The following is a 16,258-nucleotide window of genomic DNA, read 5'->3' as shown; positions in this document are numbered from 1 at the left end:
CACTAGAACTGCTTTCTATGCAAGAGCTTGTTTAGCCACCAGATTCTCCTCCGCCATCTTCTCGAAATTTCTGAAGGTGTTTAAATATTACTGGAATTGTTTTGGAATAAATAATGTTCACCTTGACTATCTTGAGAAAGAAGAATTGGTTTCTCAGCACTATAGGTAAGAACTTGAGTGAAAGAAAAAAAAGGAAAAATGAGGAACAACTCAACACATACATTCAAAATAAACAAAATAACCCAAGAAAACACCAATGAACTCAGTACTCAAGAACCTGCAGGAAATGCAAAGATTTTTTTAAAAAAATAGCTATGATAAGCTTATGAAAATCCTTACTACGAAGGAGTCTACTATTGTGAGGATAGTGGTTAAAGCTCAGACTGGACAGAAAGATCTGCACACAATGCCAGGCACTTTATATTCTAAATTCCAGGAAGAATAACATAAAGTAGACTGAGCCCACGATCATACACAAGTAGGAAGCGAGATTCTATCTGAAAATTAATCAGGATAATTTAGGGCTGGGGGCATGCCAAAGTGGTAAGAACATCCATTTAGGAGACACAAGACACTCAATTCAAATTCCAATCTTATGTGTATTAAAGAAAAAAAGCTGTGACTTTAAATAATGGGAATAATTGCAAGATTTGAATATTTGAGTGGAGAAAAATCCATGAGAGAGGTAGAATTTACCCATGTTGTAATACTTTCTACTTAAGTGATAATATTATGTGGTACTCCAGACCTAACAGAGTTACCTTGCAAATGAGCATGGATGTGCATTTGGGTGAAGGAAATACTCTATTTACACAGGTGTAAATTAAATACTTTTGGGGGGGTAGATTTTAGTTCTTGTACTAAGAGCCTGGGTGATATCTCTGAGTCTTTTCTCTCAAGGCTATCACTCTACTACTTTGAGCCACAGTCCCAACTCTGATTTTCTGTTGGTTGTTTGGAGATAAGAGGCTCATGGACTTTTCTGCCCAGGATGGCTTCAAACCAAGATCTTCAGATATCAGCCTCCTGAGTAACCAGGATTCCAGGCCTGAGCCGTCCATGTTTTTAAGAATTTAGTAAATTGTACAGTTACAGAAGTTAAAATTTATAATTATAACTTTTATAATATATGTGTGCATATTTATATCAATGCATACAAATAGAAATATTTTAATGTATTTTTGTATCTACAGTAGATTTGTGAAATCATCCTTCATTACAAAATAACATGGAAATAAGTTTAATGAGGAGCAAAGCATAGGGAATAGTCATGTTTCTTGTTGAATGAAATATGAATTGTGAGAATCAGTTTGAGAAAACCATTTAACAAAATGGATAATGGCTATTAATTCCAATCCCTTTATTTGCCCATATTTTGCATCCTCACACATGAGTTTCAAAGTCAAACCACACATTTTTGCCTTTGTATTTAAATCACATGTTATAATTTAGGGGATAGGAGAAGTAATCAAATATAGATTAAAACAATACTAAGTGAGGCTATGAGTTAGAGCTGAAAATTATTTTAAATATGATAATAGCTAATTTAATTCCATATCTCTTACATTTGCTCTATTGTCATATACCTCATTCCCACATTAGGAAAGTACATAGAGGGTTCTCACTAAATTATGTGTAAAATTATGAAAAATGTATTAAAAGAATATAGGCACATCGGGGCTGCGAAAGTGGCTCAGTGGTAGAGCTCTTGCCTTGCATGACTGAGGCCCTGGGTTTGATTTCTCAGCACCACATAAGCAAAAAGAAGAAAGCCAGAAGTGACGCTGTGGTAGATTGCTAGCCTTGAGCAAAAAAGCTGAGGGACAGCACCAGAGGGGCCCAGAGTTCAGGCCCCTCGACCGGAAAGAAAACAATAACAACAACAAAAGAATAAGGGCACAGTGTGGTTTTAGCTGATTGGTACCTGTAGGGGGTAGTGTGTTTTTGAGGACCTGAAAAACGTTGTGATGTAGATGAAGGAAGGGATGTGCTAATTCTGGAAAATTGGCTAGAGGATTGCTCCCAGAAAAACAGTGATGAATTTTTCCAAAAGGTTAGAGTAAAATCACTCTCAAAATCATGTTCACTACTGTACTATTCACCGTAGAGAATTTATGGAAACAGCCCAGATGCACTTTAGCAGAGGGATGGTTGGAGAAAGTGTTGCACATTTACACAATTGGATTGCACCCATCCATTATAAAGACTCTTACAGCATTTGCAAAGAAATGGATAGAACTAAAATTAGGTTAAGTAAACGAAGTCACAGCCAGACACAAAAAGAACGTGTATTTAGAAGCCAGAATTTTATGCAAGTTAAACAACAGTATTAATCAAAGCATGCTATTTGCAGAGGAGTATTTAACAGGTGTAATTTCTTATAAAATTGAACTTTTAATCCAACAAAATGAATACCAGGAGGCTACCACTTGGAAAATGTGAGGGGAAATCAAAGGTAGGAAATAAATTGACTTATGGAAGTAGAGAGTGAAGCCATAATATTCAATGCAGATAGTATGAAACTAATAAAAACGAAAGTGGGTTGAGGTTTGGAAGGTTGTGAGAAAGTTATGTAACGATCCATTGTACTTATAAACTGATTCTTTGAATGGAAAACATTTCGTACACCTATTTAATAAAAATATAATTTAAAACAATGGAGACATCTGATCTTAAACCATGAGTCAATATGATACTTGCCTTCTCCGAAATTTTCTTTGCAGGTATTTTCCTCATAATGACAGAAAAGTGAACAACGCAATGTATATCAATACATCACTTTGCATATCCTAAATAGACAATATAAATATCACAGTAAAAATATTAGAATATATCACATGATAAAATAAAAGGTAGAAAGTATCAAACTCTGATTGCTTTTCCAAGTACTTTACCTTTGGTATCTAATTTAATCCTCACAAAATTCCCATAAAGTGAAACTATTTCTATTTTTAATTCTAAGATGATGATATTTAAGTCTTCAGAGTTGAAATTACTAGTACAACATTCTACACATGGTAAGTGTTAGCCTGCGTTCCATTCCCACTATATGAACTAACCTCATTCTATTTTATAACTAAATACCAGCACTCAGTCTACTAATTCTAGGAAAATTCCCAAAATTATTGTGCACACTCTAGTAATATTTCCTTTATCTTTGTTAGAAAATAGGTAACTAAGCAGGACACCGGTGGTTTACGCCTATAATGCTAGCTACTCAGGAGCCTGAGATCTGAGGATTGTGGTTCAAAGCCAGCTTGGGCAGAACAGACTGTGAGACTCTTATCTCTAATAAACCAGTAGTAAACTGGAAGTGGCACTGTGGTCCAAGTGGTAGAGCACTCGCCTTGAGTGGAAGAGCGCAGGGACAGTACCCAAGGCCAGAGTTCAAGCCCCATGACCAACAACAACAAAAAAAGAAAATAAGTAACTGTAATAAGAAAACTCCAAGTTCATAATCAACTTATACCTCCCTGGTGAAAGGAACTGCTAAACTATAATATTCTTGATTTCTAGCTCAAAATAGTAGAAATCATATTTTATGCCTTCACTCAACACTGCACTGCCTGGGGACCCCATCTCTGGTTAACACAGTCTTACTGAAAGAATGACCTGCCCAATTCCTGATGGAAACAGACTGCAGGTCTTTTGGAGCAATCGTTTCTGCATTGTAGCTCACCTAAATTTTTTACCATTAGAAGTATTTTGATTGCTTTTTATACCCACCATTTTGAGAGAAATGTACTACTTTAAAATGTTATTAAAGAAAGACTGATATAAAATCACATTTGACCCCAGATAAATATTTTACCTTTCATATACCCAAAAATGCAGTCTTACCTATCATTAATGTTAGGAACGAGAGGTTAAAAATCATTGACGCCAAGACCTAATTATGAATTAAAGACTCTCCAACTTGTGAATACAATTGGTTTAAAAAGACATCAATACTACTGCATTTTTAAGTCCCTATGATAATGATAATGATTCGCTATGATAATCATAATGATAAACTATTAACACTTAAAAATAACTCATTTTCTTGGGAGTAGGTCAAAAAGCACAAGGTTAATCCTAATCATTTTTAAAGACCTTTATTTATACTAAAAGTTCACTCATAACTGTACAGATTCTAAAACTAACTGAAGTAGAGAGGAAATAATTTAACTGCATCATCTACATTCAATGGACTATTAATAAAAAACAAAATTATACTAATAATTAGCTTACCCAATTCACTTAATTCTTTTATTCTATTCCATTTACTTTCATAAAAACTGGGTTTTCATAAAATGAAGCATAAAAAAGCGTATATACCCACTTACATTTTCAGATCTTAACAATATTTCAGAAATTTTAGCTCTACAGTTAATGAACTGAAATAATACTAAAATATTCAAAGGATTTTCAGAAATTGCAAGACTTGCTCTGAGATGTTATGCATATTGAAACAGATATTCAAAAAGCCTTTTTTGTTAAAGTTGCCGTAGTTTCTCCCACAAAAGAGCCATTAGTAAAGATACCTGTGCATGTACAAAACACCTTCAAATGCATCCACAATATGGACATAACACTTGCTTTTTGTTTGTTCGTTTTTGAAAGGAATATCTAACAAGCATATCCACAATACTTATTTTCAATGAATAAGATGGGATATTCAAACATAATATGGGTTGAATTAACTCTTAGTGAGAATAGATATAATCTTGCAAAGAAAGTGATTTTCAACAGAAATCCGGAAAGAGTTTATCCAACTTGTGTTTCACAGGAATAATCAGAGAGTAATACCTGTTTGGTCAAGTCTGTCCAAATCACTCTATGAGTGTATCTTAAAAGTATAACCAATTTAAGAGGTCAAATACGTATTTTGTACTGACAATCATCTTATAGCAACAACTTACTAACTAATTATGTCTGTATCTTCTTACCTAACATACAATAAGAGCTGAAAGCTGTCTCTTTTTCTACCTTAATATTGTAAATGCTTTGATTATGATGTTATTATTAGACAAATAATATGTACAAAGGCTGGTTCCACTGAAATGACATGACAGAACACTGATAAAAACATTGCAACACAGTTAGCTTTTTTCAGCCTCACCCTGTCCACATTGGCAAACAACATTGCAACAGCACACGCACACATATACACATACACACATGTTCACACATGTACACACACATATACACGCATGCTAAATTCAGGGTTTATTGTACAAAAAAGTCCACATAAAATATTAGTGATTAGGACAAATGATAATATGCCTTATTACAAAATAATACATAAAATATTACCACGCATGTTACATTTTACCTGCCTCTCCACATGTGACCACTTAATTTAGTTTTAATTAATTAATTACCTTATTAATTAATTTATTTGTTTGGTGCTAATACTAGGGCTTGAACTCAGGGCCTGGCTTTGTCCCAGAATTTATTTTTTGTTTCAGTTTTCTCAAGGCTAGCATTTTACTGCTTGTACCACAGCTCCATTTCTAGCTTTTGCTGGTTACTTTCAAATCAGAATCTAATGGACTGTTTTTTCTTGGTCTGTTTTCAATCCACAATGCTCAGATCTCATATTTCTGATTAACTACTACTAAAGACATAAGCCATCAGTGTGGCTTCTACATTTTCCTATATAGTTATCTCATGCACATACTTAGATGGTAATTTTAAAATGAGAGTATAGAAGCAAGATGTACAGTGATGATACAGTCCTGTCAGAAAATCAAGTTAGTAACGTAAATTTATTCTTAAAACCATACACAAAAAATACCATGATATAGTGTGAGAGAACTCACTATTGAACATATGAGCCTTAAGAGCTTTCTAATAGATCCATTATTTATTGGTACCCAAGATTAGAAAAATGTATAAGGCATTGGTAAAATAGAAGTCCTTTGCATGACTACATACATTCCTTGTTTTTATAAGACACTTGCTTTCATCTAAAAAGTAGTCCTGTCTATTGTCTTCATGTGATTTTGATGATTGAAAGTGCTTAATGAGAAGGTCAAAATGTATTAGTAGTCCTTCACTATAAATTCTCATTTTCTTCTTGGAGAATATAATAATCAAATCAATAGTTCAGAATCAGCAAGCAATACTTCAGAATCATGATTCCAGTGCAAGTGGATCACTAGTAAGAGATCCTCAATACCAATTTCCACAAAGTTTTGTCACAGATACAATCTCTCTGCCTTCTCTAGTTGCTTTACTACCCTCTTATTCCTGCATCGTACAAGAAAAGTATGATTCAACTGATTTCAGTCAGATCTGTTATTAGAACTATCAAGGATTTATTTTACTGTCTGTAATTTGGTAAAGTTATGTCTCTTTACGTAGGCTACTAAAAATGTATTTACTAACTTCAAGTAAATACATAAATTCGATTTCCATCTCTTTTAAAAAATAAAATTTTGTTTGCTCTACAAATTGAACAGAGGCATGGATTTTGTGGCTAGCTACGTCACTAAACATCTGTCTCTTTCTTTCTCTCTCCCTTTCATGGTTCTCATAGATAATACGATTGCTCCATAATTATCCTAATTTATTTTGCTTTTATATTTTTGGTTGTATCATTTCACTTTTTGCTCTGCCATTTCCCAAATCATTTATATGGAAGGCATTATTTCCTATTTTCTCATGCCTAGAATAAGCTGCACATGAAGACATCACTGGTCCTCATTTTCAGTGTGTACATTTGAATATGGAGGAATATCTTTCCTCTGCTCTCCATCAATTCCCTACTCTCCAGTTAGAATAATTTCGAATAGTAAAATTGGAAAAAGAGAAAATAAATCATGGTGAATAAACAGTTGCAGAAAATTCACCAGATGTTTCTGACCAGTTCAACCAATGTGAACTATTAGGGAAATACATGAACACCTCATTCCCACTGGCACTCAAAGTCTCTGGTTAGGCAATTCTTAGGAATCTGGGGAACAAGATGAAAAAGTAAGGAATGGTATCAATTGCAAGAAAAAAATTGGAGAATGATAAAAGTATATTTCTTCATTGGGCTGCCGAAAATATTCAGCTTACTACAGTGCGGATACTTCTTTCCCAAAAGGCCACTTATGTGAATAGTAGGGATGATGATCAGTATACCCCTCTTTGAGAAGCCTACGGTGGACACTTAGACATTGTCAGTGAGTTGGTGTCTCAAGCGGCACATGCAATAACTGTAGATCACTGGACACTCCTGAACAGTGCATATACGTGGAATAATACCAGAGTGGCTTCTTTCTTACTTCATCATGATACAGATACCAATGCCCAAACTAAAGGACTCTTTTTTTTTTTTTATTTTTTTTGGTCTGGTCGTGGGGCCCGAACTCTGGGCCTGGACGCTGTCCCTCATCTCTTCAGCTCAAGGCTAGCGCTCTACCACTTGAGCCACAGCACCACTTCCCGCTTTTTTTTCTGCTTATGTGGTGCTGAAGAATCGAACCTAGGGCCTCATGTATGCAAGGCAAGCGCTCTACCACTGAGCCACTTTCCCAGCCCAAATATTTTTGTTTGTTTGATTTTTGTTGTTGTTGTGGGTTTTTTTTTTTTTTTGGTCGGTCATGGGGCTTGCATTCTGGTCCTGGAGCTATCCCTGTGATCTTCAGCTCAAGGTGAGCCCTCTACCACTTGAGACACAGCTCCACTTCCAGTTTTCTAGTGGTTTATTTGAGATAAGAGTACCACAGACTTTCCTTCCCAGGCTGGCTTTGAAACATGATCCTCAGATCTCAGTCTCCTGTGCAGCTAGGATTATAGGCATGAACCACCAGTGCCCGGCAGCACCAATATTTTACTGTAAAAATTCATTGATTCCGCGGAATTCTTCCAAGTGAATTGCCTGCCTTGGATGGAAAAATGTATTCAATAGTTTTTGTAAACATGTACAATAATTTCTTCAGTGTTTGTGATTTTCTAATAAGAAATAATTTTAATTTACCTGTTGAAATGAGTAGTTCAGAAACCAAAATATTTCTGGTGCTTGTCTGAAAAAGTATATTGTAAAATATTCTATATTCTATGTTTGCATAATGTTCATAATTTATTTTCTCCTATATATACTTTGAATTCTATATTATTTTATAATATATAGGTTCATTAATGTGTCCTTTCCGATTGTATTCCATATAGAAACAGTTTGATTCCTTTTTTTCTAGGTCTTAATATTATTTTTCTTTGGGATAAAATGACAATGTTGTCTAATTTGAAAAGTTTTGTAAAGTTTATGCTATGTAAACGCCTTTCTGAGGTGATTTAATACACTGATGTCAAACTAAATTTGATTATATGAATTACGTGTATTGTTACACTTGTAATTTTGTAATCAACTTTTTAATCACTTTTTTCATTTCTTGCATCTGAAGAATGAAAAATATGGAATACTTCTCAAATTTTCATATTATCCTTGTGCAAGTGCCATGTTAATCTCTGTATTGTAATTTGAGTATACGTGCTGCTGAAGCATGTAATATCCTCTAATTATAATAGTTAATGATGCAATCTTTATACAGGCTTATATCTATGGGTGCCTACTTGTAACAAGGAAACCTTATTGTTCCTAACAATGCTATCGATCTTATTTCCCTAAAATTCTGTGAATAGTGGAAAAAATTATATTGATCAGTCAATTGCTCACATTTGCAAACGTTTTTGCCAATGAATATCTTGTCTTTTTATTTGGAATTTGATCATATTCTCTATTATTTATAGTTAGGTCCAAAGGTGATGGCTTTTTCAAGTACTTATTTATCCAGCTTTGTGGACCTAATGGATTCAAACTAAGAGTTGCTTAAGAGCTACTTCTAAACTTCTTCAGTTGAAATTTTCCCAAATGAGGTGTTACTGGAACAAATGTCTACCTGAGCCTTTACCCTTCTTCCATGTGGGAACAGACCAACCAGAATACCTTACCCTGACAGCAAAGATTTTCTTACTAGAACAAAACTAATCTTGGTTACAAGGGATCATAGAGAGATGAACAGTTCAAACAGAACTGTTCAGACGAGAAGGTATTTTATCAAAATATAATTGTTTATTATACCTTTCATTTAAAAGTAGCTAAAGCCAAGAAGGTGAAAAAATTGTTTGTATCCATGATTACTTAATGTCCTGGCCTGTCTGTAAGTTCCTAGCAGGAACTTACACTACTGCCTTTTTATCACCAAATATTTTCATAGTTGCAGGAGAAGTGCATATGTTTCTCCTCATTATTAGGCATTAAATTGATAATGTTTTAATCACAGTGTTTCCTCTTGCCTCCATGCTGTAAATCTACAAATGATAAAGCTTTAGGTCTAATTCTATCAAACACTGAAGTAGAGATAATGGAATCATACTTTAAAACAGAGTTGCCTTTGATACAGTAACTACAACAGAACAATACAAAATGTGTGTCTTTTAATCATATTATATATAGTTATATATTTTATATTTATATGTGCTGATTTTATATTTCACACAATGAAACTTACTAGAATTAGTTGATAATTTGACCAATAAATTGATATTTATTTACTCCAATAAATAGAATTGGAATATAAATATTTAGGTTTCAAATATGTATTAGACTAGAAAACGTATCAATGCAATCTTTTTAGTATAAACTTGTGATACATTATAACTGTTCTTGCTCTTCTGAATCCACATGATAAAAAAACAATGTTTTCCTCTAATCTCTAATGGATTTTACTCTGCTGCTCTGTTTATTATTTTAACTTGCTTGTCCCAAACTGTTTTTGTCCATATTTCTGAAGCATTCTTACTGATTATGCTCAAATTTTGCTAAGATGTCTAAAAAATATTATTCTTCTGCAGTACCCATGGGTCCTAGGATGCCAAGGCCCAGTTACCTGCATCATCAGATAACAGGGGCAAGACTTTTCACCCAGGCCCATGCAATATATCAACACAAAGTAATTGAAGACCCATCTCAATTTCGCATTTCCTATATTTCAGGGCCCCAATTCCTTGAGATGCAGGAATTAGCAGTAAGCAATTGTGAAATGCAAGGCAACTTAAAATGAAGGATGAGATCACAAAATTTGAGAGAAAGTACTGTAATTCAAACATTCAATTTACAGATGACCAGCCCATATGAGTGAACAAGTTCACAAAGCGTCATAAGATTATTTTTAATACCCCCCACCTATGATTAACTAAAGATTTTAGTCCAAAATAAGTGGGCCAAAAAATAGTTCCTAGAAGGATAGAACTATAATTGGTCTACCAAAGCCCGAAAACTTGACTTAGAGGTCAAATGTAATTCAGAAAAATATTTGAAGCACTAAGGAGTGCTTCAAAACACTGGGACTTCAGTACAACATGGTTCTGTGGTATAAAAATGTCACTCTCAAACCAATGATAATCTACATTTAATCTCCTGAAAGTATATTCCTTTTCAAATAAACTTTTTAAAATCACTTTCGCCAAAATAACATTTGACAAGTTGATGATATTTAGTGACTTTACAAGTTTTTCAAGTGTAGGGAGCAAGTTACAATACAGTTGAATTATTTACACAGCACTAATTCCAAACATGTTCAACCATTCATTAAAGTGTAGAAATATTACCAGCCACAATTTGTGTTTTTCAGTATGGGACTTTCAGAAATGTGTTTAATATGTCAGCCTCCTAAATTTCAAACCCAAACGTTAGCTAATAAAATTCATCATTTAATAAGGTACATTTTAAACAATCACAAATAGTTGCCTTATCATATGTTATTTTATGTTTTCCCTCTGTCTAACATAGTAAGAAATATGACTTTAAGTCTTGAAAATGGGTATTAATCAGAGATATGACAAACATAATATCTGTCTTCTATTTCTATCATATTCCTATCTTGGAAAAAATTTTAATTTTCTTCTTTTTCCAAAACTTATAGGTTGTAGAAAATATTATTCCATGTAAAATAAAAGAATCACACGATTGTACAAAGCCATTTATAAAAAAGCATAGTTAGGAATACATTCTAAGCCATTTTTTAACTTTCTTTTTGACTAGAGATTAATCTTTCAAACGGTTGAGAAAAAATCATGTTTAGGTGCTTCCCGTCTCCAGTCTTGCAAATTGTTGCTGCAGATGAATGAATTATGGAAATATAAGCTGACATCATTTCAAGAATATGCAGGATTGAAACTCCATGGAATGTATATAAACCTTTCAAAGTGTTAATAGACAGTTTAACAGAATGACTACCAGGAAGTTGAAACCAAAGAGGAATTAAAGACATAGAATGAATGAAAAATGAACAAGGAGCAAATACAGCTAGAATACTGAATGTACACATAAGATGAAGGAAGTGGTAAATTGGAAATAAATCTTGGAGAAAGGGTTGGTTGAGAATGATAGAAGGAGTGACTCTGATCTAGGAGCATTGGACAATTAGATGGATATATTTAATTGTAACACAATTGCACAAACTTTTAAAATTCAGTTAAAAACACAACTAGAAACAAAAACACACAAAAATCACAACCAAACAGCAATCTCTAGATAGTATGAATATGACCACTCAAAATTTTAATCAGTTAATGAAGGGCAGTCGTGGGAAAAGCAAACAAAGCTGTTCAAAGAGGGAAGTTTGGGATAGGGGAGAATTTTGAATAGAATTAAATAGATTGTCTAAGGTTATAAATCACCTATATCAGCTGCATACAGTATCTTTCTTCTAGGAGTTTTCTGTCTGAACTGGATAATCCAGTCCTGAGACACACTGGGTAGTTTGTGAGGTAGAATGGAAGAAACAAGATCAAGAACCCATTAATCCACTGGAGAGAAAACAATCCTCCATATTTTCTCTAATCTCTCTTCACTACTCTTTCTTCATACTTTTAAGTCAATTGATTTTGAATTATATTTTTCCTTCTTTCTTCTGGCAAAGTAATTGGTCAAAGTAATTTTATTAAATATTATTTGCCATTTTCTTCTTTCATGCTGTTTAATTGGCCAAGTGAGTCCATAAAATTCCCTCTTGTATTTGGTTGCCATGAAACAACATCTATGTTAATAAGGAGAAATCTAATGTAAAACCTTGTCTCCAGAAAACAGTCCAAGATGCTGTGATCACAAATACTTGGCTATATATTTTTTTCTTTTACCTTGAAAGACTTCCTGTGTCTAAAGTGCCCACAAAAATAAGTACTCCATCACTTGTTGGTTCAATCAGAATTGTCTAACCTCAAAGATATATTTTGCTAAGAAGATGCTTAGAGGAAACCAAAAAATACTGCACTTTTTATCTTCTCTCTTAAGATTCTCCTTAGATACCATATCAGGAACAGTGAAGTTATTCTATGCAAAATTATTGTAATAGATTATTTTTCTCTTGGTCTTGCATTTGTTCACCAAGATGTATGGAGGAGAATAGAGTTAAATCACCCATACCTTGGAAGAAAGTGTCTGTTACAAAAGGAAAATGCTTCTATGTCCTACTTCTATGTCCTACTCTTAGCTCTTGCCAGAGTTCCAATTAATCACAGCTTCTTGGCTTCCAGTCTAGTGAAGCTGAAGGACCATACGGGCTCCACCCCTGCTACATCTTCATTATTTCTCTTTTAAAACTCTTCAAGTTGCCTCATTTGGATGTGGAATGTATTTTCATGTCTTCATTCAATCAGTTCTGCATTGTAGTGAGCCAAATGGGCTCTGTAAAATCACTTTAGGGAGTAAAAATACTAACACAATTTACATCAAAAAATTTTGGCCTCCCTTCACTGCTGAAGTCAATACGCTTAGCTAAGGCTTCTAAGAAAACTTTTATTATTAATTTTTCCATTTTTTCAATTCTTTTCTGAACTTTTTGGCATATGTAATAAAAGAAGTCTTCACTACCTCATATTAATAAGAATATTATTTTTTGTGAGCCACTTAGAAATGTGAAATCATTGGTTTGAAGTATCCAATCAAATTTTTTTCTGTGTTTCACTGCTTCACGTCCAAAGACATTGTGGAAAGTATTACAAACAGAAATGTGTAATCCCAACACCTTCTTTCATTGTGGAGGGCACTTTCTCCCTAAATATTTTGACTCAAATTATCTTTTTCAGAGAATTACTGTTTGGTAATTAAAGGTAAATTCACACATTTTGATGCCTTATTTTTTTTAAGAACTTTTCATTTAAATTCCAATATAACCTTCTTTCAAACAGTGAGAATATAGTTCCTGGGTAAGGACAATTCCAAGGGAACCTACAGGATTTACAGCAAGGTTTCTGAGGTTTGTTTGTTTAGTTTGAAAAAGAGCCATCTTCATCCACATTGCTCCCTCTCTACTAAGTCTCCTTGGATTTCTTTGCATGAAAGCCTATTCTTCCAGGCAATTTTAAATTTTCTTAATAGGCTAAGTTATTAAAAATTTTGAACTATTAAATTTTACCTGTCATAAATTTAAAACTGTTGAAAATCCTTTATTAGAACCGCAAATTCACCAATCCTAATGCCACCTTTACCATCAAAATGTTAACATGCTGTTTTCATGATATAGTATCCATGCAGCTATTATTTTCCAGTGGCTTTGTTATGCATATATGTAACCATATTAGCTGATGGTAAGCAAAATGAATTCCAAGATATGGAACCAGATTTTTTTTCATTTGTGGTTGTTGTTTTTGATGAACTATGTGATTTCTGTTTTCTTTGGGATTTTCCCCTATGGTTTATCCCTTCTGTATGGTGAGACAATGGTGAGCATAATGGTGAGACAAAGGACAAAAGGCAAACCAATGCAATAGCAATACTCACAAGACAATATGTTGGAAATGTACTTTACAACTTGTGAGGGGTGAAGGGGTGAAGGAAAACTGTGAGAAAAATGAGGGAGGGGTAACAAGTTTGAAATGTTTTTTATTCACTAACTTACAATTACTGTAAAGTCACTGTACATCAATTTGATAATAAAATTGAAAAAATAAGCTGCATAAAATGTAATTTTACAGTATTGGCACAGTAAATATTATTCTTTATATAGTAACATTTTAAAAATCAATGCTATTTGGCTTCTAATTTGAATTAATTACCCCTTATTTATCAGAGGTTCATCAACTTGAATGTTATCCAACTAGACACTATTTTCACAATATACTTGCCAAATTTTTCAAAAAAGAATAAATATAGTACTTTCTCATTGTAAAACAGAAAACAGGGTCTGGGAAGATGGCTCAGTGGTAGAGCGCTTGCCTTGCATGCCTGAGGCCCAGGGTTCGATTCCTCAGCACCACATAAGCAAAAAGAAAAAAGCCGGAAGCTCAAGTGGTAGAGCGCTAGCCTTGAGCTGAAGACCTGAGGGACAGCACCCAGGCCCAGGGTTCAGGCCCCACGACCGGACCCAGTTTAATACTATGGAAACACATAATTTTAAAAGTAAGTAAGTTTTTAAGAGGACAGAATATATGTGTTCTTCAAAATTCCTATGACTAACAACTACTCATTTTTAAATTCTCAACATTCCGAAGCAATTCAAAACAGTACCTGTTTGCATGTTAAGTAATTCTGCAATAGATGCAGTTTCCAATGGGGTGTTACAGATTGAGAAGTAAACAGAAAAATAGCCACATTCTTGTAGAGGATAAAACTGTGAAGCATGTGTAATAATTAATTCTTCAAGAGTAAGCAATTATTTATAAGAGTAAGCTATTATGTCTATGACCATCAATCCCAAAATGTATGCCATAAAGTCATCCTAGCCCAACAGTTTCCAACTTGTAAGGGACACCTTAAAATTCCTTAATTCACATCATGAATACCTTATCTCTATTTTGAATAAATACTACACCTCTGCTAATGTGACACCCTCCTTGTTCTGAAAAGAACACCACAATAAACTGAGCTGCATCATTTTTCCTCCACTGGTATTTTTGAGATCAGAACACTTGCTAATATTATTTATATTTAGACTTTTTTAACTATCATAGATATTCAGTATGCTAAGATAGGAAAATTATGATTCAAAGCCTTCCCAGGCAGGAAGGTTTCTTTGAATCTTATCTCCAAAAAACTTCTCTGCAAAAGCCAGACTCAAGTGGCACTGAGGTTGAAGTGGTAGGGCTTGAGCCTTGAGCATAAACAGGATCAGAGACCCTGTCCATGCCAAGAGTTCAAGTTCTAGGATGAACCATTAAAAAAAATTGAAAAAAACCCCAAACCTAGCATTGTTCTCCATGTATACAGAGGCACGTAAATAAGGAAATGGCTTCCTGTGGTACATATAGGTAGAAGAAAGATGTCACACAATTACTCTCTTCATACCATATTAAACCAAACCTTTAAAAATTGGTTTTTCTAAATGTATAAATTAATGTCATCCATTTTTGGCAACTCTGTCTAGATTATTATAAGTGCCTATGTGTGTATGTGTATGTTTGTATGTATGTATGTATGCAAAAACTTAAAGCTGTAATTCAGCAATCTTGTTCGTGACTGGTATCCCAGCTTTGGCTGGTTAATTATAGGTAGTGTCTCAAAGCCTATACTGTCCAAGCTGGATGCAAATTGAACTTCCCAGACTCCTTTATATTCTTAGGTTTTATTTTTCCAGGAGTATCAACTTTTAAACTTCAAACACTTCTGGCTTTTTTGGTGTTTAATTACAGATAAGTGTTGGACAGACTCTCTTGCCTGGGTTGGCTTTGAACTAAGACAGTAAGAAAGCTAAGTGACATCAACTCTATGGACTACTCTTTTGAACCTAGAAATATTAGATGAAGTTTATTATAAAGCTAATATTTGACAATTTTTGAAGAAGAGAATATGTTTAGCAAAGAAGCCATAACAAGTAACTCAGTAAAAGTATGTGCACTACTAAATCATTTGGGAAGATTACTATTGACTTCATCATTCCTTTGGGGGAAACTTAAACTTATATTTGCACTTTTTTGTTGGTTGTGGGGATTGAACCTTGATCCTGGGCACTGTCTCTCAGCTCTTCAGCACAACTTGAGCACTCTACCACTTTAGCTACAGCACAACTTCTGGGTTTCTGGGGTTAATTGAAGATAAGTGTTTCATGGACTTTCCTGACCAGGCTGGCTTTGAACCACAATCCTATGGACTCAACCTCCTGAGTAGCTAGGATTACAGGCATGAGCCACCAGCACCCCGCTCATATTTGCATTTATGTGCACTTAATGTCACTATGTAGACAAAGAATGGAAATATGAACCATATGATGTGACATTGCAGCTTTTCAGAATAATTAAGGTAGCAATAAATATGTCCTCCTTTTCCATTTTGTTACATAAATGACTCATG

The 16,258-nt window shown here is 34.0% G+C and overlaps 1 pseudogene; it reads right to left on the bottom strand.

The window, feature by feature from the left end:
* Positions 1-8,379: 8,379 nt before the first annotated feature.
* On the bottom strand, positions 8,380-8,476 carry LOC138833305 (U6 spliceosomal RNA; annotated as a pseudogene).
* Positions 8,477-16,258: the final 7,782 nt, after the last annotated feature.

Source organism: Dipodomys merriami, unplaced genomic scaffold (genome assembly GCF_024711535.1).
Source record: "Dipodomys merriami isolate MVZ:Mamm:240054 unplaced genomic scaffold, mDipMer1.0.p SCAF_203, whole genome shotgun sequence".
NCBI lineage: Eukaryota > Metazoa > Chordata > Mammalia > Rodentia > Heteromyidae > Dipodomys > Dipodomys merriami.
Note: the sequence above shows the minus strand (reverse complement) of the source record. Positions and strands in the feature narration are given on the sequence as shown.